Source organism: Acinonyx jubatus, chromosome B2 (genome assembly GCF_027475565.1).
Source record: "Acinonyx jubatus isolate Ajub_Pintada_27869175 chromosome B2, VMU_Ajub_asm_v1.0, whole genome shotgun sequence".
Lineage (NCBI taxonomy): Eukaryota > Metazoa > Chordata > Mammalia > Carnivora > Felidae > Acinonyx > Acinonyx jubatus.
In genome coordinates this window covers 128,396,279-128,419,692 of record NC_069385.1, presented here as the reverse complement: position 1 = coordinate 128,419,692, position 23,414 = coordinate 128,396,279, and the positions used below count along the sequence as shown (strand labels likewise).

Here is a 23,414-nt window from a genome sequence, read left to right as displayed (position 1 = left end):
ATGTTAACAAAAATAGCCTATTTTTATGAAAAATAACTGCATTTTAAAACAAAATTTAACAAGAAGAGTACACTGCTTTACATTTTTGCAAATCTCCTTTAATGCCTGGCTTTACAGATGCCTAGATTCTCTGCTATCTTTACACGATCACACCTCATGTATCCTCTGGGTAAGTCCAGAGAGAAAAAGAGTGGAAAAAAGCAAATCTTATTGTTATAAAAATAGTTTTGACCTCATAGACCCATTGAAAAGATAATCAGTGGTGGGGGAGTGATGCCTGGGTGGTTCAGTCAGTTAAGTGTCTGACTCTTGGTTTCAGTTCAGGTCATGATCTCGTGGTTTGTGAGTTCGAGCCCCACATGGGGCTCTGTACCACTGGTGTGGAGCCTGCACAGGATTGTCTCTCTCTCCCTCTCTCTCTGTCCTTTCCCACTCACACTCTCTCCCTGTCAAAATAAATAAATAAACTTAAAAAAAAAAAAAAGATAATCATGGATTCCCAGGGTTCTCCAAGCCAGACTTTAAGGCCCACTGCTTGACCAATGATAACAAGGACACACCACGTTTGCTTCTACTATTGAGGGTGTTTTTATTTTACCAACATCCGAATTTCAAATTTCAAAACCCAACCTCATTTTAAATCATTTGCCTCCACGTATATGCCCTCATTCGGCTGGAATCTGCCAGTCTACCTACTATAAGATAAGAATGCATGTGTGTATGTGTGTGCACACAATATACAGTAACTTCCTATGTAGAGAACTTCCCATGTCCACAGCTGACTTTTTGGTTTAAGTTTGTTCATTTATTTTGACAGAGAGAAAGAGAGAGAGAGAGAGTGAGTGAGCATGGGGGAGGGGCAGAGAGAGAGAGGGAGAGAGAGACTCCCAAAGAGGCTCCACACTATCGGTGTCAGGGCTTGAACCCATGAACCGTGAGCTGAAATCAAGAGCTGGACACTTAACTGAGCCACCCAGGTGCCCCCCAAACTGCCCTGTTTATCCTCCCCCCAAACCTGCTCCTCAGTGGGAAGGGTACTCCAAATTTTCCAATGAAGACATTTTTTTTTACCTCCCCAAAGTCAAGTCCTTTGCAGCACAGGCCTATACTGTCTTTCCAACCGTAGTTTACCCTGGCAAGTCCACTTTGCTTCAGCTACTCCTGGCCTCACTTCCTAAAAAGCATGCTTCCTCCTTAAAGTCTTCTTTAGAAGAACAGTAAAAAATTCTTTTTTCCCCATCCAGCCCAAACACAGAATTCTCCTTTACCACACCACTGCTTGATAGGTTTAGAAACTTCATAAATGGATTTATCAGTTACACATAGCCAGCCTGTATTAATTTTCATTGTATCATTGAAATAAACTCAAGACTAGAACGTTGTCAGTTGACTGTTATTTATAAAATGATTTTTCCTACATTGGGCACTGGCTTTGTGCCTCCAGCATATAGTTTGGCAGGGCCTAAGACACAGCATTGTAAGTCAGATCATTTTATTTATCACAGGGAACCCCACTACTTTACTTCCCTTTATGAAGATCGATGGAAAGAGGGTCTTGTTGCCAAGAAAAAAAAAGCCATTTCTCCCACACAACTGGTTTGCTTTCAGACTAAAAGCACCCTCTGAATCTTCTTACTAATTATTTCCTTTATTTGCTTTGACTGCTAGGAAATTCAAGGTCAACTCTGAAGCCTACCCCTAGGAAATGATCTGGATTTCACGACACAGATTTTATGTATCAACCTTACCCCAAGATTTGGCTTACAATTCTGCTTTAGCTTTGATTCACTTACCCATTTGTTTTAAATACTGGTGTGCTATGTGTATTTCTAGAATCGCTTTTTAGGATAGAGCAGGGCATACATGAATAAGTAAACAGGGTGAGCTTTTAATCTACTTCAAGCCAAGTTTCTTAGATGAGCCCTTAAAGAGAATGGGCCAAAATCAGTTGCAGGGAAGTAGGAAAACCTTTAACTGGCTATTCCTTTTCTATGGTCCATATAATTTTATACATTTCCAGATACACATGAGCTGTTACTTAATGTTACAAACTTTCTATCATCACTCATCCAAACCACTTGGAGGGGGTTCATTTGCAGAAGCTCTCTGGGATTAAGGAGAGGAAGAAGCAGCAGGAACCCCAGGTCAATTACATATATCATCTTTTCTATCCACAGATACCTATGAAGATGCTACTAACAGCTGAGAAAATTGAGGCTCAAAAGGGTTAAATAATTTGCCTAAAGTTACACAAATGTAAATAGCCAAGCCAGATTATGAAACCAGGTCTGTGGTATTCAAAAGATCTGGCAATGGGGCACCTGCCTGGGTGGCTCAGCCGGTTGAGCGTCTGACTTCGGTTCAGGTCATGATCTCACGGTTTGTGGGTTCGAGCCCTGTGTTGGGTTCTGTACTGACGACTCAGAGCCTGGAGCCTGCTTTGGATTCTGTGTCTCCCTCTCTCTCTGCTCCTCCCCTGCTCGTGATCTCTCTCAGAAATAAATAAACATTAAAAAAAAAAAAAAAGCTTGGTGTATGTTCATTTTGTGAAAATGGAGGGAGTACACATTTATGATATGTACACTTTTCTGTGTGGATATTATATGTCAATAAAATGTTAACAAGCAAAGAAAAAGGTCACGGGGCTCTTCTCTCACCGTACGTCAATGTGACAAAACTCAGATGGAGTAGAGCAGAAGAAAGTCATGAGCTGGACGCATCAGCTGTGATGTTACTGCCTTAACTATTCAATACCGACGGCATTATTTTTAATGAATGAAATAGTAAATTTAATGAACGATGCTTATTAGGTCTCCTCCAAATGTGGGCCATTCTCCAAGGACAATGGGTCAAAGGGATGGCCTAAGTTACAACCCATGCCTGTGTGTCTGAAGCCTTGACAATAAGGCAGGAGGCCCAGAGTAGATGAAAAGTCATAATAATGATAACAATATGTATTTTTAATTTTCCTTGTGCTAGACTTTCATCTTCTCCATTGAAAACATGTACAAGCACACAGAATATCCGTAAATGGGCTTTTCACTCTGATGGATATTAAGTTCTCTGAGAGGCTTGATATTTTAGAAGAGTCTCTCCCATCATCTACCATTGTATATTTAAAGATGGAAGGGATGCCGGGTGCCTGGGTGGCTCCGTTGGTTAAGTGTCTGACTTTGGCTCAGGTCATGGCCTCGCAGTTCATAGTGAGTTCAAACCCTGCATTGGGCTCTGTGCTGACAGCTCAGAGCCTGGAGCCTGCTTTGGATTCTGTGTCTTCCTCTCTCTCTGCCCCTTCCTCCCTCCCTCTCTCTCTGTCTCTCAAAAATACATAAACATTAAAAAATTTTTTAAATGGAAGGGATACTTAGGTGGCTCAGTCAACTGAATGTCCAACTTTTTTTTTTTAATTTTTTTTCAACGTTTTTTATTTATTTTTGGGACAGAGGGAGACAGAGCATGAACGGGGGAGGGGCAGAGAGAGAGGGAGACACAGAATCGGAAACAGGCTCCAGGCTCCGAGCCATCAGCCCAGAGCCTGACGCGGGGCTCGAACTCACAGACCGCGAGATCGTGACCTGGCTGAAGTCGGACGCTTAACTGACTGCGCCACCCAGGCGCCCCCCGAATGTCCAACTTTTGATGGCAGCTCAGGTCATGATGTCACAGTCATGGGATTGAGCCCCATGTCAGGCTCCACTGAGCATGGAGTCTGCTTAAGATTCTCTTTCTCTCCCCCCTACCCCTCTGCCCTGCTTGTGATCTCTCTCTCAAAACAAAACAAAACAACACAAAACAAAAAACACAGTCTGAGCCTCTTCCAGTCCCTAGACATCTGCCAATCTTGTTATAGGCTGTAAACCTGACCATGACAATAGCTCTAAGGGATTCTTACCTGACTCAAGGACCAGGCAAGGACAACAGAACCAGGGGACAAAATGGGGAAGCTAAGCAAACAATGAATGTCATTATAAGCCATTGACAAGATCTCTTTAAACCCCAGAGTGATCTTAATGACTGGGCTGTCTGCATCACTATTAGATGGATAGCAATTTTCTAGAAAACAGAAAATCCTATTTGACTACATAGTTAAAGACAGAAAATCCAGTGGCTCAAAGCTAGGTTCTGGAGAGAGGCAGGCATTATCTTTCTATCACAACCAGGATGCAGAAGCTGTGTGACCACAGGCAAGTTTCCTTAGGTCTCTAAGTCTTAATTTCCTGTTCAATTGATTATTAATAGAACTTAAAGAGCGTTCTGGTGAGGAATACATGGGAGAATACTCCCAAACCACTTGGCACAGAGCCTGGTGCAAGGGTAGAGCTCAAAAGTTCTTTTACTCCATTCCATGGGCATCTGCTAAGAAGTCATCAGTCTGTCTGATATACTGGTTTCCCATACATGCCTTCCTTTTGTAGAATCTCTACTCTAAACCACGGGGATGCTAAATGCCCAGGAAGGACTTGCTGAAGAAATGAGTAACTTACATGGCACATAACACAATACCAAGACACAATTTTGATCCAAGTGGACCCTCTGGGCCTATTTCTGTGGGACACCAGTTTATTTTGTAATTAACAAAAGTCAGGATTTTGCTCTTAGGATTCACAAAGACAATGAGCACTCTGCATCAGCTGTTTGACTCTGGGCAAGTTATTTAACCTCTGAGTGTCTCAGCTTCCTCTTCTATGAAATGGGCCAGTAATAGTAGTCTAGGGTTAAACATGAAGTCCCTGACGCATGGCCCTTAATTAGGTGACAGCTACATTATAACAAACATCCTGTGAATTTTTCCATTAAGTGATATGTGATCAATGAAAATGGAAGCCTACCATACTTTCAGTACTATCACTAGGTCCTGTGTGACTGTCAGTAGCACCAGGGAATCTTTTAGAATATTAAAGTCCTGGGGCACCTGGGTGGCTCAGTCGGTTAAGCATCTGACTTTGACTCAGGTCATGATCTTGTGGTTTGTGAGTTCGAACCCCTTGTTGGGCTCTGTGCTGACAGCTCAGAGCCTGGAGCCTGCTTCAGATTCGTGTCTCCCTCTCTCTCTGCCCCTCCCCTCTCAACCTCTGTTTCTCTCTCTCTCTCAAAAATAAATAAATGTTAAAAAAAAGAAAAGAAAAAAGAAAAAAAAAAGAAAAACTACTCAGTCCCTGCCTCCTCCTCCCTACTTGTCTTATTCCCTTGGTGTAAGTCAGGCCCAGGAACCTGAATTTTCAAAGCATCCCCTGAGTGAGTCCCAGCAGATGGTCACTGAACTGACAAACAATGCCCTGGAACATGCCGAAAAAACCAGATCAAATGTTGGGTGATTCCCCTCTCCCTCCAAGAGACGGATTTATGGTTTGGGTAAAAACCATTAAGAATACATTGGTTTTTTCATTGGTTTCACTTTGAGTTTCTGCCCTCCTGCTATACAAAGTGAAATCATAGGGAGCCTCACGGCGTGGGTCCTTACCTCCCACGAGAGGTGGAGTACCACGTGACCAGAAAGCTTAGAAAGGAAACACAAGTCAAGGGGAACCTATATACACATATTGTTTTTTCTTTCTTTCTTTCTTTCTTTCTTTCTTTCTTTCTTTCTTTCTCTCTTTTTTTAAACTATAAATTCTTTTCTTTCTTTTTTTAAATTATAATGCCATTGAGACATGGGTATTACATGTGACAGATGGAAAAAAACAATGTCAGTTATTCTCCAGACAAAGCTTACTTAACGCTGGATGATGCAAGTCTATGTATGAAGTTGTGACTCTAACCTCATGTTTATTACAGAATTTAGGGAAAAATCAGAGCATTGGAAATAAAACAGCAGGGTCACAGGCACACCATGGGTGGTCTATAAGAAAAGTACTGAAATCTAGTGATCTCAAAAATGTAAAAGAAGTAATGAATGGAAAGCAGCCTAATATATAGGATAAAATGAACCAGATTGCCAAAAATCTCAGGTAGGTTTCAACAACAGAAGTCAAGGGTTATAATGGTTTAGAATCATGGACTTGAGGGGCACCTGGGTGGCTCAGTCGGTTAAGCATCCAACTTTGACACAGGTCATGACCTCATAGTTTGTGGGTTAGAGCCCCATGTTGGGCTCTTTGCTGATGGCTCAGATCCTGGAGCCTGCTTCAGATTCTGTGTCTCCCTCTCTCTGTCCCTCCTCCTCTGCTGGCACTCTGTTTCTCTCTCTCTTAATAAATACATAAATAAATATTTTTTAAAAATTTAAATAATGGGATTGAGCATTTTATCCATTTTGCGTGGGACCAGAGCAGTAATTGAAACGGACAATCACCCAGATGTAAGTATCCATATTTCCTGCCTACTCTTAGCAGTATCTTATGCAACACAAGCACTTAATAAGTATTAATCAAAGATTATCATAATCAGCTCATAAAAAATACTAAAGAAAAACAAAACAATATTATACACCCTCCAAAAAACTGTAAAATATACCATCTATAATAGCATCAAAGATTTCCAGGTCCCAGGAATATACATTATATATATTTCTATATGTATATAGAAAATTTTCTAGTTTTATAAAAAAAATTATAAAACTTTTGGGACATAAAGGATATAAATATAGAGAAATCAGTGTTTATGCACTTATATAATGCTTACTATGTGCTTTACACATATTATATGCAACACATTTAATCCTCTCAATTACCCAGTAAGGTAGCTACAATGATGATTCCTATTAACAAATAAGGAAATTGAAGTACATCAAGGTTAAATACATTCTCCAGGGTCATGGGGCCGATGAAGAGCAGAGCCAGGATCTGAACCTCAGGAAGTTGGGTACCTTCCTTTTAAAGACTCTGCACACCGCCTTTCAATGTGGTAGACTCCCTATTGTAAACAAGTCAGTTCTCCCCAAACTGGTCTATAGATTCAGTGCAGTCCTAATAAAAACTCCAACAGGTTCTCTTAGGGAATTTGTGCTGTTTCTAAAATTTATGTAGAAGGGCAAAAATGCCAAGAACACCAAGACATGCTTGAAGAAGACCGAGGCGGAGGAACTTGCTGTCCCCCATCCCTGCCCCCCCGCCCAAATGTCATGATTCACTCTAGGCCGTGAGAATAAGGATAGTGCAGGGTTGGATCAAGCATTGACAGAGACCAATGGAAGAGAATAGAGAGCACAGGAACTGACACAGCACAAATGGCCACCAGGTATATGACACAGGTAGTATTCCAGATTATGTGAAAAAGATTGGGTGTTTCAATAAGTCGTGGCTGGATGACCAAGTAGGCATTTAGATAAGAAAAGAAAACAAAGCCCTACCTTACAACATTCACAAAAATCAGTTTTCAGATAAATAAAATACAATGAAATCCCATGTGAAAGGCAAAACTACAGATAAAAGAGTGTATCTTTCACGAACCTAGGATAGGGAAGAACTTCTTAAACTAAATACAAAAGTACTGACTGCAAAGGAATCAAGTGATCAACCCAACAGTATTGAAAGAGTCTGTGCGCCTCCAAAAGCATCATAAACAGACTAAAAAAAGAAAAGTCACAAAGCGGTCAGATATTTGCAACACATATAATTGAAAAAAGATTCATAACCAGAGGACATAAAGGTGTCCTACAAATCAGTAACAAATCAGTAACAAAAAAAGCAACCCATAGAAAAATGGGCAAAAGTTTAAAACACTTGAGAAAAGAAGAGTATCCAAATGGCCAATACACCTTATTATTAATCAGGGAAAAGCAAATTAAAACCACAATGAGGCCTCATTTCATATTCACCAGACTGGCAAAAAGGAAAAAGTCTAGCAATACCAAGTTTTGGTGAAGATGTAAAGCAGTAAGAACTCTCACTCACTGTTACAGGGAGTACAAACTGGGACAAATACTTTGGAAAACAGCTTGGAATTACAGCGTAAAGTTAAAAATACAAATAGCCTATGAGCCAACAACCCACCTCTAACATGCACCCTAGAAAAACTTTCACACAACTATATTAGGAGATAAATGCAATATAAGAATATTCTCAACAGCCTTTTTCATAAGAGCCAAATGCTGAAAACAGTTCAAATGTCCACCAGCAGTAGAGAAATGCATCACTGTAGTATATAGAAATACCAAACAGTGAAAATGTACGAACCAGAGCTATAAGCATCGGCATGGCTAGTCTTGCAATCCCATTGTTAATAAAACAAGTAAAAAGTAATATATACCAAACACTTGTAAAACTGAGTAATGCCATTTAAGGATACCTACATAATTGTAAACTTCCCATGGAAAGAAGAAGAAGGTGGTTTTGAAGCAGATTTCTAAGGCAATGTTCTATTTCTTAATCTGCATGGGGGTTACATATGCCCAGTTGTTCATTATTCTTTAAAGCGTACATATCTGTTTTCTACACTATTCTGAATGTATACCAAGTTTCATGATTTCTGATTATCCTCTTAAGAAAGTGCAATTCATAGGGCACCTGGGTGGTTCAGTCAGTTGAGCATGTGACCAGCTCCAGTCATGATCCCAAGGTTCATGAGTTCCAACCCCACGTTTGGCTTGTTGATGTCAGCTTGGAGCCCACTTTGGATCCTCTGTCCCCCCCACTCTCTGCCCCTCCCTAGCTTGCACTCTCTGTCTCAAAAATAAATAAACCCTTAAAAAAAAAAAAGAAAAGAAAGAAAGAAAGTGCAATTCACCTTCCTTAATAGGAAAGTGGCTTGCTTTTCAAAAAGAAAAGCACACTACATACTTTCAAATTAAAAAATCCAAAGATATATTTCAGAAAATAATCCACGGACGACAGCAAGAATGTTCAATCACAAGGAACCCTAAATAAGAGTGATAGCTCAAGAAAATCTGATTTTACTATCATTTTTATAAAAGTTTGAAGACAAAGGCTGGTTATTCACACAGAGGTTGAGTTCCATTACACTCTGGGGGAATTACCATAAAAATAATTAGAAACAAGACAAGAAATGCACAGCAGAGCAAATACCTGATGTTTTAGTCACATCTTATTTTATCCTTTTTTTTTTTTAATGTTTATTTATTTTGAGGGAAAGAGAGAGACAGAGTATGAGCAGGGGAGGAGCAGAGAGAGGAAGACACAGAATCTGAAGCAGGCTCCAGGCTCTGAGCTGTCAGCACAGAGCCTGACTCAGGGCTCGAACTCATGAACCGTGAGATCATGACCTGAGCCGAAGTTGGATGCTTAACCGACTGAGCCACCCAGGCGCCCCTGCTTTGGTCACATTTTAAAGACACACTGTAAGACTGAAATACAGCAGCACGACGATACTTTTTAACACTGCTTTTACATTTCTTCATGTTTTGCCTTAAAACAGAATTAAGAACTTTTACCCAGACCTAAGACTTTCCACCCTGATGGCAACTAAGTATAAGAATTATACAGAAAATACAAATTATTTCCCCTAATGTCTGACCTCACACTCTGACAGCAAATAGATTTCTGGTCAGCTAGGGCTTTCTGAAAATGGTTCTGCATTTGTTTTGACTGGGAGGCCACTTAAATCTTACCCACTTGTTTAGCCGCAAGGATTGAAACAAAATGTTTGCTGGCAAAACAAACACGGGTTTTAAAATTCTCCACTTGGGCTGCTGGATAAAACACTTGTTTACTGAAACAAATGTTTTATTTGGAAAATGCCTGCCAGTGTGGACACTTTCCAAAAAATACACCATGATGTGCTAGGATGGTGATGTCTCACCCTTGATAGAAGCTGGCATTTTAGGGTAACTTCACAAAGGTTAACCTTTGAACCTTTGAGAATAGAACCACAATGGGAAAACCAATCTGTTCAAAAAAAATAATAATAATAATCAACCCCTAAGACCTAGAAGGCTCTTACTGGGTCATTAAATAGGCTAGTTCAATCCCCTCAAAGTTAATCTCTTTATAATCAAGTTTATAAATGAAATAATAATAATAATAATAATAATAATAATAATAATAAAAATAATACTAGAGCCAAGCCTCTCCCTTTAGATTTATTCTATGCTTTCTGGCTCTCCTATGTGACATGACATGAAAAACCATTTCTGTTTCTTAAGCAGATACCCTGATTGTGGTGAGCACCAGGTGTTATATGTAAGTGTTGAATCGCTAAATTGTACACCTGAGACTACTATTACACTATATCTTGACCAACTGGAATTCAAATAAAAACTTAAAAAAAAGAAATGCCATTATTAACCACAAAATAGGGTTAAGCATAAGGCAAGTCTAACTTGAAATCCATCCATGGATGGATAGTACCATCCCTAAAATACCACAAGGGAACATCCTGAAAGACAGTCTTGGGACCCTGTGTTTACTTTCATATGAAGGCTCCAGTAAACACATTACCTTTGGCCAAATAAGACTCTCACTGATAAAACTTGGGGGTTTTATCAACAGTGGGGTATCTGGGTGGCTCAGTAAGCATCCAACTCTTGGTTTCTGCTCAGGTCATGATCTTGCGGTTTCATGAGTTCAAGCCCCGTGTTGGGCTCTGTGATGGCAGCATGGAGCCTGCTTGGAATTCTCTCTCTTCCTCTCTCCCTGCCCCTCCCCCCCTTGTGTGTGTGCACACACATGCACGCTCTCTCTCTCTCTCTCTTTCTCTCAAAATAAATAAACTTAAAAACATTAAAAAAATTTTTTTAACATTTATTTATTTTTGAGAGACAGAGCATAAGTGGGAGAGGGGCAGAGAGAGGGAAACAGAATCTGAAGCAGACTCCAGGCTCTGAGCTGTCAGCACAGAGCCCCACGCAGGGCTCGAACCCATGAACTGTGAGATCATGACCTGAGCTGAAGTCGGATGCTTAACCGACTGAGCCACCCAGGCACCTCACTTAAAAACATTAAAAAAAAAATCCTTATCAATAGTTTCCTGCTAATGTTAGGCAATAAGAAATAAAACAGATCATTGTTATGGACCATAATAATGATCTCCAAACTTTTTACAAGTACATCCTCCACCTCTAAAAAACATTTTGCATACATCCAAGTATATGCACATTATTACACACCAACTATATACTACTATTAGACCTTATAAAACAGGTACAAAAATGGACAATGGAAAGAACTTCACATGTCTTCTAAGAAGACATACAGCTGACCAAGAAGCACATAAAAAGATGTGCAACATCATCAGTCAACAGGAATGTGAAAATCAAAGCCATGAGATATCACTGCATATCCACGAGGATGGCTGTAATAAAACAACGTTTTTCAGAAAAGAAAATAACAAGGGCTGCAAAGACATGGAGGAACTAGAACCCTTGTACAGGGTTAGTGGGAAAGTGAAACTGGTGAAGCCACTGTGGGAAACAGTCTGGTGGTTCCTCAAACCATGTTAAGCTTGGAGTTACCACATGAGTAATTCTCCTCCTAGATATATGCCCAAAAGAACTGAAAACAAAGATTTGAACTGATACTTGTATATCCGTGCTCAGAGCAGCATTATTCAAAGTAACCAAAGTGTGGAAACAACCCAGAGGTCCATCACAGATGGCTAAACCAAATGCAGTACACAGGCAGTGGAATACTACTGAGCCATGAAAAGGAACCAAGTACTGACACATGCTACAATATGGATGAACTTTGAAGACATGATGTTAATGAAATGAACCAGACCCAAAAGGACGTACAGTTGTCCCCCCGTATCTGTGGGGGATATGTTCCAAGAACCCCAGAGGATGCCTAAACGCACAGATAGTATCAAACCCTATATATACTATGTTTTTCCCATACAAACACATAGGTATGATAAAGTTTAATTTGTAAACTAGGCACTGTCAGAGATTAACAACAAAGTAATAAAAAAATAGAACTAAAAGAATATTCTGTAATAAAAATCATGTAAATGTGGTCTCTCTCTCTCTCTCAGCATGGCTTACAGTATGGAAATCATCCTGCATCCTCTTGTGATGATATGAGATGATAAAATGCCTGTGATGAGAGGAAGTGAGGTGCATGACCTAGGCACTGTGACGTAGCGTTAGGCTGCTATTGATCTTATGAGGATACGTCAGGAGGAGGATCATTTGCTTCTGGACCATGGTTGACCACGGGTAACTGGAGCCTCAGAAAATGAAACTGTGGATAACGGGAGGACTACTATCTACTGGTATGTGCTGTATGGTTCCACCTGTACAGAAAATCTAGAATGGGCATAAAAGACAGAAAGTAGATGAGAGGGAGAAGGGAGACTTGGGAAGTTCCTGCCTAATGGGTATGGGGTTTCTGTTTGGGGGTGATGAAGAATTTTGGAAATAGCGTACTGTGAATGTAATTGATGCCACTGAAATGCACACTTAAAAATGATTACAATAGCATATTTTATGCTACATGTTTTACCACAATTTTAACAAAGTAAAAAAAAAAAGGAGAAGCTAAAAATACAATAGAGGTTTTACTATGTTTTTGTCGCATCGTAGTGGGTCACTATGCACACGACAGGGCCTGGTGGCAAGTGGGGGAGGGAGCTTCCAAAGCCAAACCAGGAATTAGTGAATTGGATTGGACATGGGAGACAGGAAACACGGGGCAGGTAATAGGGCCTGAGTTTTGGTAATGTCCCCAACTCAGAATTTTACTTTTAATTCCAAAGGAAAGGGGACCACTTTCTGTAAACTTTCCTTAGAACTAAATACAGATCATCTGTGAGTTCTCGCCATACCTCACACCACAGACCCGGAAAACCCTCTTCACGTCTCCTACAAAGTGTTCATTAGAATGCCATCTTGCTGGGAATCCACGCTGGTGGAGCCACTCTGGAAAACAGTATGGCGGTTCCTCAAAAAACTAAAAATAGAACTACCCTACGACCCAGCAATTGCACTACGAGGCATTTATCCACGGGATCCAGGTGTGCTGTTTCGAGGGGACACATGCACCCCCATGTTTATAGCAGTACTATCAACAATAGCCAAAGTATGGAAAGAGCCCAAATGTCCATCGATGGATGAATGGATAAAGAAGATGTGGTATACATATACAATGGAGTATTACTCAGCAATCAAAAATAATGAAATCTTGCCATGTGCAACTACGTGGATGGAACTGGAGGGTATTATGCTAAGTGAAATTAGTCAGAGAAAGACAAATATCATATGACTTCACTCATAGTAGGACTTTAAGACACAAAACAGATGAACATAAGGGAAGGGAAACAAAAATAATATAAAAACAGGGAGGGGGACAAAACAGAAGAGACTCATAAATATGGAGAACAAACTGAGGGTTACTGGAGGGGTTGTGGGAGGGGGGATAGGCTAAATGGGTAAGAAGCATTAAGGAATCTACTCCTGAAATCATTGTTGCACTATATGCTAATTTGGATGTAAATTTTAAAACATAAAAAGAAAATTAAAAAAAAAATGCCAGCTTGCTCACTGCAAGGGCCAAGGCACTGCCTTACCAAACAGACGGGTGTGCTTTTTCCATCATTTTATGGTCTTAGGTAAAACCCAGGTCCAACTGAAAATACTCCTTTTCAAAGCTGTTCTCAAAGTCATTTTCATCACTTTTCCCCTCTTGGGCTCACAAGCATCAATCATGGGGAAAAGTGACAGGAAATAATAAAAAGATTAACAGCTCAACATCAAGAAGCACCTATACTGCGTATGCGGAAAAGTGTCAAATATGAGGCTGGCCGAGGACCAAGGTAATCAAAAGTAAAATACACACGAGTTTGAGGGCTAGGCTGACATTTCAGGAGGCAGAAGGCTCTGTTAAACACAGAAATGACAAAGCAAAGGGGCACAGCTACAGGACAATCTATTTCCGTACAAACAGCACAGAAATTTTCTGCATATACCATCACAGAATTCCACTGTAAAACAGGCTCAGGTAGATTGTTGGATTGTTTGATTTTAAAAGCTGGAGTATTTTTCAAGTAAAATCTAAGAACTTAGCTTTACAAGAAAAGTAAAAAAAAAAAAAAAAAAAAAAAAGTATGAAACTGCCAGGACCACCTGAACTTGCATTTTCTATAGATTTGTGATTCAGCAATATGAATTATTGGCCACTGTCTCTTGGCAATTAGTTGACGTTCATGATTACGCTGTGCTGGAAAGGGCAAACATCTTTTAAGACTATAACATGAGCTAGTTGATTCAAATATGTATATAAATATACTTCTAAATAGAATTCGGTAAATTATACTGGGTGAGTGTGTGTGTGTGTGTGTACCAGTGCACAGGATTGTGAATATGTAGACATTCTAAGTTCTTGGTGAAACTCTAGATTGCCTTTGCCTGGTATGCTATCAGAGGAAACCCTTCCGTTGGTAATTAATTAAGTTCCTACCATGAAATCTTGGCTTTTAAAAGATGAGTCATCCAAACACAGAGAAATATACATATCATAAATATTCTGGTTTAAAAGCATTCAGTTTTGGGGTGCCTGGGTGGCTCAGTCGGTTAAGCACCTGACTTTGGCTCAGGTCATGATCTCACGGTTCGTGAGTTAGAGCCCTGCATTGGGCTCTTTCACTGACAGGGTGGAGCCTGCTTCGAGCCTGCTTCGGATACTCTATCTCCCTCTTTCTTTGCCTCTCCCCAGCTTGTGCTCTCTCTCAAAAATAAACATTACAAAACATTTTTTAAAAAAGTATTCAGTTTTATAAAAACACAAATTCAAAAAGATATATGTACCCTTATGTTTATTGCCGTATTATTTACAACAGCCTTGTTACGGAAGCAACCTAAGTGTCCACTGATAGACGAATGGATACAGAAGATGGGTAGCATGCATTGGTCGTTCAGTGGTAGAATTCTTAAGATGTGGTATTTACATACAATGGAATATTACTCAGCCATAAAAAAGAATGAGATCTTTCCATTTACAACAACATGGCTGGACCTGGAGGGTACTATGCTAAGTGAAATAAGTCGTACAGGGAAAGACAAATACGACTTGATTTTACTTATACGTGAAACAAAATAAAGGAGCAAAGAAACAATAATAAATACAGAGAACAAACTGGTGGTTGCCAGAGGGGAAGGGTAGGGCGGATGAGGGAAAAAGGTGAAGGGGATTAAGAGGTACAAACTTCCAGTTATAAAGTTAATAAGTCAGGGGGATGAAAAGTACAGCAAACACAGCCAATAATATTGTAATAATGTTGCACGGTGACAGATGATAATTACACTTATAATGATGAGCACAGAATGACGTGTAGAATTGTCTAATCACAATGTTGTACATCTGAAACGAATATAATAATGTATGTCAACTATGCTTCAATTTTTTAAAAATGATTTTAAAAACGGTGTTCTGTTTTAGTTCCAGCACTGATATTATTTCAAAACTTTTCTCAAGGCCCTCTCGCATGCTATATTAAAAAAAGTTGCCAAACTGGTTTTAACACATCATCTCAGGACCGATAAGCAAAAGTTTACTAAAGCAGTTTTGAATAAGATAAACTCAGAACGATTCTATAAGTTTTCTCCCAGTTGGCAGCATGTTTTAATGAGCTGTTAAATAAGCTATATAAATTTCTAAAGCCACGAGAGAGACGTGAAGATGCTTCTCCTTTGGTAGGACGTGAACACACAACGCCTTGGGAACCACAGCTCACATCCTGTTGGACTGCCTAGCTCCAAACCTGTTCTGTGGGCATTATGAATGACTGAGTGCAAACAGTAAGGGGTTGTGAAAATAAGTTTCCAATGTTAAAAAAAAAAAAAAAAGTGAACTGTAATAAATTTGGGTTGACCAAGAACTCTGACAAATGGCAACAATGTTTCTAATCTTTCTTGAGACTCTTACTTAACTATTTAACCTTAAAAATGGTTTAATTTTGTGACATGATCATTTACCTGAAAATAACTTCACAGGTTCTTGCTCATTTAGAATTTTTGGTCGTGGGGTGCCTGGGTGGCTTAGTTGGTCCAACTTAGGCTCAGGTCATGAACTTGAGGTTCGTGGGTTTGAGCCCCACATCGGGCTCTGTGCTGACAGCTCAGAGCCTGTGTCTCCCTCTCTCTCTGCCCCTCCCTTGCTCTCTCTCTCAGTCTCAAAAATAAACATTAAAAAAATTTATTTAAAAAAAGATTTTTTTTTGGTTGTTGATATTCACATTTACATAAATCATTAAGATTTCACTAGAAAAAAAATAGAACAATGGCAAGTATTACCTGACCCTCCATGTACATCAAGGGAATATTTCCACAGAGTATGCAAAAAACGAACTCTGGAAACTCTAAGCAATAGCATAAATTAAATTCTGTAAGTTCACACTTGACTGAGCACATTCTCTTATTCTACTCTTACAGCATCAAGAAAACTTTAAAATCGATATCAAGGTGTTAGCACTATTTCTGACATCTTAAAGAAATCTCAAGCATAAAATTGCATTTTCCTGCTGCACTGATTAACTTCACAATTAGCTGCTGTTGGAAAGGATAGTCAGGCAAGCCACCAATCTGACTTCTTTTAGGAGAGCATATGAATTCTTTAAGCTGCACCAACACATTCTTAGTTTTATGTGTAACCTGGGATTCATTTTCTGACATTTTTAGAATATTCCCTTATATTGTCTTTTTAAATTTTTTTTAAGTTTACTTATTTATTTTGAGAGACAGAGAAAGCATGCATGCGTGCAAACAGGGGAGGGGCAGAGAGACAGAGACAGAGAGAGAGAATCCCAAGCAGGCTCCCGGCTCAGTGCAGAGCCTAACTTGGGGCTTGAACCCACGAAATGTGAGATCATGACCTGGGCCAAAATCGAATGCTTACCTGACTGAGCCGCCCAGGTGCTCCAACTCCCTTACACTGTAAATGAATTACAAAATTTAGATTCTAGGGGCGCCTGGGTGGCTCAGTCAGTTAAACGTCTGACTTCAGCTCAGGTCACGATCTCGCGGTCCGTGGGTTCGAGCCCCGCGTCGGGCTCTGGGCTGATGGCTCAGAGCCTGGTGCCTGCTTCTGATTCTGTGTCTCCCTCACTCTCTGCCCCTCCCCCATTCATGCTCTGTCTCTCTCTGTCTCAAAAATAAATAAAAAAAAAATTTAGATTCTATTGCGTAACAATGTGAATGTACTTAACAGTACTGAACTGTACACTTAAAAAGGGTGAAGATGGTAAATTTTACGTGATATGTATTTTACCACAATTAAAAAAAACCACAAGCACCTAGATTCTATCATCTTTTACTGCTCTTCAGTGAAGATAAAAAAAAAAAAGGCTCAACAACAACAAAAAACCATCCTTGGCTTCAAAAGTTAGAGTCTTAGAAAAATGGATAGTTTAAATTCTCTATGGGGGAGAGAATACTGCCCGTGTAACCTCCTGGACTGCTTTTTTTTTAATGTTTATTTTCTTTATTTTTAGAGAGAAAGAGAGAGAGAGAGAGAGTAAGCAAGGCTTCTCAAGCAGGCTTCATACTGTCAGCGCAGAGCCCGACTTGGGGCTTGAACTCATGAACCATGAGATCATGACCTGAGCAGAAATCAACAGTCAGACGCTTAACCGACTGAGCCATGCAGGACCCCCCTCCCCTATCGATTTTAATCATTAGTTTCTGCCTGCTAGACCACCAGACGTGTAATAACATCTGAAGGTGAATTTTTCTCTTTATAGCTTATAAACAAGAAAGGAAAAGGAAGGGCAGGCAAATGATAATTTGTAGCCAGACAACAATTTGTAGCATGAGGTTAACTGAAAGCTGGCTGTGACAGAACATTTGCTACTGCTCAAGAGGACAGAGATTTGTTTTTCTGACAATAAAGAAATAAACAGATACTTGGATATGCAGATATTCTTTGAAAAAGGTGTCAACAGCAGTCACCTTTTAGAAACCCAACTGTAAATTTCTGACTACTTATTTCTCCAGAGGATGTGTGGTTGGAGAGCCCATGCCTTGCCTCTGACTCTTCTCTTGAAAAAGATCGGCCAAACAGTCTTCTCCTGAAGATACCGCCAAACACTGCACCCTGGGTCTGCGTATCCAAAAGTACGGGAAGCGGTCTGCCCAGGGCTTCATCTTTGACAGGCTAGGATGGACAGAATGTGAGTTGCTCCGCATCATACCCAAACCTTCTTCCTACCCAGCAGGGCAGATGACCTCCACCCCTGCTTCCAGACCGGTGCTAAATTTGGAAAGCATCAGGTCATCTGGGTAAAAACAACTTCAAGTACTGCCTCTCAATGACTGTCCACTAGGAACAAAAGGAACACACGAAAAGTAGGAACTCTTGCTCTCCCAAGGGGAGACAGGAGGCTCAGGGGAGGCCTCAGAACTGGTAGAACCAACTGGCTAAGGTATTGGTTCCCCCAAAGGAATCCATACCAGAGTGGCCTGTAAAGCTTATTAAAAATACAGATTGCCAGCTCAGGAGATTGTGATTCTGTGTCTACGGCCCCTTAATCTGATGAGTCAGGTTCAGGAGACATTGAGTGAAACCACTTGAGCTAGAACAGTGCTGGATGAGTGGATGGGCTCTAACTAAAGGCCCAGGAATGACCCCTTTGTTGTGCTTTGTGAGGGAGGAGGAGAATTTTGAAAAATATATGTTTTTCTTACATATATATAAATTCTAATTGTGCATGTTCCCTCACACTGGTCCTTTGGTCACCAAGTTCAAACTGAGGAGTTCATTCCACACCTGTGGCTCTGGCCAATAATCACCTACTTCTATATGGATGACTCATATCACTACTTCCGGCCAAGACTCATCCATTTTCCCTAAACCCGCTTCCAGTCACAGCTTCAGATTCCATTTCTCGAATCAACTCTTCAATTTACCATAAACAATGGCTTCCTGTTCCAATTTCTGTTGATAGTACCGCCTCTCATGTCTTTCAGACTTAAATTCTTAACCATCACTCTCCACATTCATATACTATCATGGATACCACACTTATCAAGGCCCCCTTGGATCCCTGCGACAGTCCCTCGCGGTCCCTAACCCCCCGCTCCAATCTAACTCACAAGATTAATCTTCCCCAAATGCAACTCTGACATGTATTCCCTTTACTCAGAATCCTGTCTTAATTCCACATTACCTGTAGAGAAAGTCCTTCCACCAAACTTAGCCAGGCATTCATGGTCCCTAATTGGTCTGTCCCTAACCTATCATGACCAATGTGACCATGTCCAATGATCAACTTCACATTTGATCCAACTCCTGTTGCAAAGCTAGTCTATTCAAAGTCCCCACTTGTGCTCTACAACTTCCTGCCTCTTGGCTGATCTCATTTCTAGCACTTTTTCTTTGTAGCTATAAACATCGTGTGCATCCTTTAAGGCCTAAGTTCAAATTCTACCAACTCCCTCTGAAACACTTCCCGATGGGTGCCACTCCAGAACACGTGCAGCACTCTGCAACATCTGAGCCTTTCCTAAGCAAGGGTGTGCCCTCTCCCCTTCACTGTCCCTCAGGCTCTCCACTCTCTGCCCCCTCCCCCGCAAGCATGCTCCTAGGCACTTTCAGACTCACCTCTCACTGACAATCATATACTAGCTGTCTGGCAATGTCTCCCTAGGAAGAGCAAACCTTCAATTCCTGCAGAGAACCAATTCAGGTTCACAGATAACATTTTAGAGAACAAACAGAAGAAGAAGAGAAAAAAAATGTCTCATTCCATTTCTCAACTCCTGGTACCTTTCATCTATGAGTCCATCCATCATCTCTTTTTATGCATATATGCACATATTTTTACTTACCTCTTGAACAGTTAAATTTCTTGTATTTGTCATCCAGCTACAGCCCCCAGCTTAACTGACCATAGATTTGACTCTTTTAGGAACATGCACATGTTTCTGTGTCATCTCCAAAGTGCTTCACACAGTTCTATACACAAAGTTGTCAGAGAAAATGTTTCAAGAATATGTATGTTAATTAAAAAAAATATTTGAGGGAGGGGGCAGTGGCTGTGATACATGGTTACAAATACATCGCCCAAAATAATCTATGTGAAAACCTGCTACATATAGGTGATTTCTTGAAAACTTCCCCCAAATTTATGTAACAAATATTTTAAATAAGCAAAGATAATTCACAATATTAAGGATCCTGCTGTTGATCCTTTCTTAACAGATAGTCACTCCTTAATTGAATTTCCTTTATAAATCTGATTTACAACTAAAATGAAGACCACCCTACATATAAATGTTTCATGAACTCAAATGAAATTTGGGGAGTGGGGGGAAGAAGGAAGTGTGAAACTTCATTTCTTCCTTAAAATTTCAATTAATTTCTATGGCAACAATTCTGGTTTGAACCAAGGTTTTGCAGGGTTTTGTTTTTTTTTTATGTTTATTTATTTTTGAAAGAGAGAGAGAGCATGAGCAAGGGAGGGGCAGGGAGAGGGAGACACAGAATCCGAAGCAGGCTCCAGGCTCCAAGGTGTCAGCACTAAACCGAACGTGGGGCTCAAACTCATCAACAGGGACATCATCAAGACCTGAGCTGAGGTGGACTTAGCCGACTGAGCTAAAGGGACCCAGGTGCCCCTTTACCAAGGTTTTAAAGGCGAATTATCTCACACAGAAGGAAGCCATGCTCCTTAACAAAGTGACAAAATCTAAGATTATGAAAGTGTTCATTTTTTTTTCAAGTGTCCAGAAAACTACTGTGTAACTCTGCCTTTTACATCCAGAACGCAAGACAGTCCGATGTATGGGATTTGTCAGCTTCCAACACAGTTGTTCCACAGTCTGGGCCAACACCGGAAGTGAGAATAAAGACTTTTGCCAGTTGAACTAAAGATCCTTTATGGAGAAAGTAGTGTGAAAAGTCCAAGTCTCCCACCCCAAAGAAGACCAACTATTATTATTCATTATTATTATTATTATTCACATTTTACTAGTGAGACAACTCAGTGAAGTTAAAAAAAAAAAAAAAAGTAAACTGGGAATGATTAGATGCCCACAAAAGTTTTCACTACAAACTAACCTCTTCTTTTACGTATTTAGAATATGATTCAATTTACAAAAATTCAATTTGCTTTCTATGAATACACACTCTTTAATGCAAAGTACATCTCAATTTTGGTTACTTCCTCTAGGATGGCCTTGGAAACAAATTTACAGTAACACCTAAGGCAGCTTTTCCGAGAACTCTGAAAATCTCTTTAGAGGATAACACATCCTTTTTTCTCTTCTGAATAAAACTCCGGCAGCTGCACATTTTCTTCTGAGTTTGTGGCATCATGGTTCTTTGGGCCTTGGCTCCACGGCCCTGTCCCGTCCTCTTTAACTAAGGTCCACTGAACAAAACCAGAAGGAAACATGGGACAAAACTCCAGAAGCGTGCCTCAAGGAGAGATTTGAGCTGCAAAGCCCACAGTGCTAAGCCTCCTCTTTTCAGTCTCTTTTCTTATTATTCTTTTCCCCTTGACTCTGCTTGTGTCCCCAGCATTCAAACCCAAAGCCCATCACTTTTAAATCTGGATTCATCCCTCCCCTAATCACATGCACAGGGTGTGAGGTGCCAGTATGCTCAGGGGGAAACTAACTGGGCCGCTATCGCTTCTTCTGCATTGAGCAGTGCTGGGTTTTTGGGGTTTTTCTTCTTCTTCTTCTCCTTTTAATAAAGGCCTTTTCATGTTTGTTTCTCAAGCCTTCCCCAAATACAAAACTGTCACTGTCCTCTACTCCTTCCAACTCTACGGTATCAGCTTCAAACCTTTGTATCAACTAAGTCAGCATCTGTTAAGAACTTTGGTACATTTATGGCACCGGGGGGCCTGCACTCAGGAGACTCAAACTCTAACGCAAAAACGTCTTATGTATGTTCTCGGAAACAGTAAAAAACAACCACGAAATAGGGTAAAAACCCACCTCTTTCCCCCGCTTTCCTTTCACGTCCTGGTTCCGTAATAAGAAAAGTTAATCCACCCCCTAGTGCCACGGCAGCCTCGTCCTGATCAGGCTCACCTAGAACATTCATTGCATCATTGCATCCAAGCCAAACTCGGTTACTGAGGCAACTAAGTTTTTCTTCCCAAAGGGTCACAGGGAAACACATCCCTCGGGATCCCCTGGTAACCGTCCACCGATAATGCTGGGGAACCACAACAGCAAAAGACTGGCTGTCCAAGGCTGGCGTTGGCCGCCTCTGCCGGCAAGGGGGAGGGGGGGTTCTGCGTGGGGGTGCGCAGCGTCCAGTTACATTCCTGACCCACTTTCGCATCCCCTCCCTCCCCCTTCTCCTCCTCCTTCTCCTCCTCCTGCCGGGCAGGCCGCGAGGGCACCCGCGCTCCGCAGAGCCACCCGCGAGCCCTCCCTAAGCCGCCGTGGGCGGGGGTGCACCCGGCGTCGGGCTCTGCTGGGGACCCGGAGGGAGCCCGCCCCCGCCCCCACCCCCGGCTTCCCCTGCGCGGCCCCTCCCTGGTCACATGGGCTCGCGAGCACCTGTTGGCGACTTCGGCTTCTAGCAGAGCCCCTCCCGCCGCCCAGGCGAAGCCCCCTGCGGCAAGGGATGGGAACGCTTCCCCGCGCACGTTCCGCAAACCCCGCTGGGGTGGACGAGGGCGCGGGGACCGGTGGGCGACGCCTGCCCGGCCGCTTAGCTTTGCAAAGTGCAGAAGCACCACGGCCGCGCGGCGACTGGGTGGAGGGGAGCCTACCCCTCCCTCCCCCCCACCCCCCGCTCCCCCACACTCCCCGCCGAGCGGGAAGGTGGGGTGCGTCCGCCCCCAGCCCGACTCCGCTGGAAACCTGGTCTCCTCGCGGGCACCGGGAGGGGATGCTGAAGAGTCCGGGCCGGGGCCGCAGGGGCGAGGGCAGGTAGCGGGTGGTGACGGGTGGGTGTGTGTTCCGAGCCGCGGAGTCCAGGAAGGGGGCGGGAAGCCGCCGTCTCAGCTGCAACTTCTGAGCGTGCAAAGCAACTCAGCAACTTTGCCTGCGCCGCGCCCCTCCCCCGCGCCGCCGGGCAGGGCCGGGGGCTGCGCTGCGCTCGTGGGCCCCGGCGCCGGGCCCGGTGGGGAACAGATCTGGGGTGCGGGCTGGCGGGGGGCAGGGATGGGGTGGGAGGGCCGGGACTGCAGAAGTGGTACAGCTGCCCGGGAAGTAGGACTCGGGGTGCGCCTCCCCGCGCGCCCCGGGACTTGGAAACGACGCGCGGCCCCCGCCCGGGAGCCCTGGGGCCCCAAGCCGCGCCCGCCCCCGCGGCCCCCTCCGGGCCGGGCCAGCTCCCGCTGCCGGGTTCTGCTCGAGGAAGGGGCGGAGGATGGCGGCGGAGCCATGGAAACTGCCGGGTGGATAAATAAGGAGAGGGCCGCGCGAGGCCGTCCCCCGGCTGCCAGCATCTCGGCGGCGGATGCAGCGCCCTGGGAAGCGCGGCCGAGCCCGCACAAGTCCCCTCCTCCCTCCGCCCCGCCGCCCCACGGCTCCGGCCTGGGCGAGGGGGGCGCCGCCGCGGGAGGCAGGCCCCGGCCCCGGGGGAGGTGCGGGGCCGAGGCGAGTGTGAAGGTGACCCGGGCCT

General features: G+C 42.5%; 1 protein-coding gene across 1 annotated transcript in view; it reads right to left on the bottom strand.

Annotated features, from left to right (window-relative positions):
• The window catches only part of RREB1 (ras responsive element binding protein 1), a 182,399-nt gene extending 159,593 nt beyond the window's left edge, over positions 1-22,806 (bottom strand). Inside the window, exon 1 of the mRNA XM_027040247.2 lies at positions 22,649-22,806. The gene's annotated coding sequence lies outside the window, so the exon portion shown is untranslated. The remainder of the gene's footprint in view (positions 1-22,648) is intronic.
• Positions 22,807-23,414: the final 608 nt, after the last annotated feature.